Genomic DNA, 2447 nt, shown 5'->3' on the forward strand with positions numbered 1-2447 from the left:
GAGAGCAAAGGAGGACGCTTGTAAGAATTATACTGGGACAACAGGTGTAAACTGGAGCGGCACTGGGCAAACCAGAACACACGGTCGTCCTCCAGCTCCACTGTTTCTGAACTGGCTCCCTTCCCAGGAGCCTCCTCTCCCTGTCCTGGGGAAGGGCGAGCCGGCTTTACTGATGGTTTAGCATTCCATTCACCAGACGCTTGAATCACATGAGCCCCCAAGGGCTTGACCCAACCTTGGTCCAACCCCTGTGGTCAGGAAATGGAATGTGGTGGGGTGGCTTAGCCAAGGTCAGAGGGTGGAGTCCGCTTCACCCAAAACATGGCAGGAGGAGCTGACTATTCCCACTGTGGCAGACAGACTCTAAAGGTGGCCACCAAGAGCCCACCTCCTGTTATCACAGCCTTGCATAATCGCCTCCCTTAGAGAACAAGCACAACCTGTGCCTTGCTTCTAACCAATGGGAGATGGCAAAGGTGACAGAGCGTACATAATCCTGACTGATAAGATTGTAGCGCCTGTCCTGCCGAAGTCTTTTCTTTCCCTTGATGGCTTGATAAAGCCAGCAGCCACGCTGAGAGCTATGTGGCGAGGGACCTTAGGACTCTGAGTCCAGTTCCAATGTGGGTTTTTTCCCCCACACCAAGTGATTCTCCAACACCAGCTGGGTGTCCTACAATTCAACTCAATTCGGACGCTATCTACCTGGAGAGAGCGTCAGATCCCACAGGTTGAGGTCTCAGTCCTACAAGACTGCGCCCCACCCCCACTTCAGACACCAACTGCAAGTCCTGATCGTCTGTCCCCCGAGTTTCTGACCAAGCATCTACAGACTGGAAGTTCCCATGACCTCTTCCTTGGGTTGGATTAATTTGCTCGAGTGGCTCACAGAACTCAGAGAAACACTTTCCTTAATAGATAACCAGTTTATAAGAAAAGGATGTAATTCAGAAGCAGCCAGATGGAAGAGAAGCATAGGGTAAGGTGTGGGGGAAAGGGCACAGAGATTCCACGCCCTCTCTGAGTGCGCGTCTCTCCTGAATCTCCATGCATTCACCAACTCTGAAGCTCTCCCAATCCCATCCTTTTGGGTTTTATGGAGGCTTCATTGCATAGTCATGACTGATTACATCATTGGCCGTTGGCGACTGATTCAACCTCCATCCCCCCTCCCCCACACCCCAGGCCCGGGGATAGGACTGAAAGTTCCAAATCTCTAATCACATGGTTGTGTCCTCTGGCAATGAGCTCCCATCCTTAGGTGAGGTCCAAAGCTTACCTCATTAACATAACAAAAGACACTGTCATCACTCTCATCACTTAGGAAATTTCAATGGTTTTAGGAGCTCTGTTCCAGGAACAGGGATGAAGACCAAATATATACTCCCTATTGTAAATCACAACATCACAGACCTCTAGAAACAGAGGCTGGTTTCTGAACAATAGCCAGCAAGAAAATGAGGTTTCAGTCCAGCAACCTGCAAGGACTTTGAGCTGCCTGTAGGATCTGACAACGGTCGACAAGCCACAAGGAACTGAGTTCTGCCAATAACCGTGCTGGTTTGGAAGCAGATACTTTCCCAGTCAAGCCTCAGATGAGAACACAACCCAGCCAACGCTTTGCAGCCTTGCAGAGGACACAGGTAAGCTGTGCCTGGACCCACAGAAACTGTGATATATATTGTTTGAAGCCACTAAGTTTGTGGTCATATTGTTACACAGCAATACACAACCCTTGCATCCACAAAAGTAAAATCACAGCACTGTAGTCATGGAAACAGGGCAGAGATGCTGGATGACAAAAACAGCAACATCCACCACTATTACAAATAATGATTGAATATTTGGTGTTCCCACTCTGCTGTTTCCCTCAACAGAGCATAAATAGCAAATTATTTGTGTTGTAGTTTATTAGCAAATAAATTCACTTCACCATCATATTTTACCACCAAAAACACACGTTAAGAAAAAAATCCAAATGTACACCTTAAATATATACAATTTTCAATTGTCCATTATACATCAGTACATCTGGAAAAAATGTAACCCTTGATTTTGAACCATTTCTAGCAGCAAAATGATAGTGGTCATCCAATAATTGGATTTAAAACTGACTGTGGGCAGTATTTTATGATCCAATAAGAATAACTGAAAAATCAAGAAAATGGAAATAACCATAATAAATTAAAACTAACTAAATAACAGTATTTATAACATTAAAAGTGGTCTGTAGGATTAGAGGACATGCTGATTTGTTTGAGAAATTCACAATATTTTAAGGAATAATGTGTTCAATTTTACATAAAGAAAAGTCACAAATCATAAATACGCTCAATGAATTTTTAAGTTTGGTGAACTTTTAACAGTGAAAATACTCATGTAACCACCACTGGCATCACACCCAATCAAATACAATCCACATAAATAGCTAGAAGTAAACGAAACCC

The 2447-nt window shown here is 44.5% G+C and overlaps 1 long non-coding RNA gene across 2 annotated transcripts in view; it reads right to left on the reverse strand.

Moving 5' to 3' along the window:
• LOC139080601 (uncharacterized) overlaps positions 1-2447 on the reverse strand; it is a 58239-nt gene that overhangs the window by 54215 nt on the left and 1577 nt on the right. The gene's annotated exons all lie outside the window — the stretch shown is intronic.

This window comes from Equus przewalskii, chromosome 31 (assembly GCF_037783145.1).
Source record: "Equus przewalskii isolate Varuska chromosome 31, EquPr2, whole genome shotgun sequence".
In the NCBI taxonomy this organism is placed as follows: domain Eukaryota; kingdom Metazoa; phylum Chordata; class Mammalia; order Perissodactyla; family Equidae; genus Equus; species Equus przewalskii.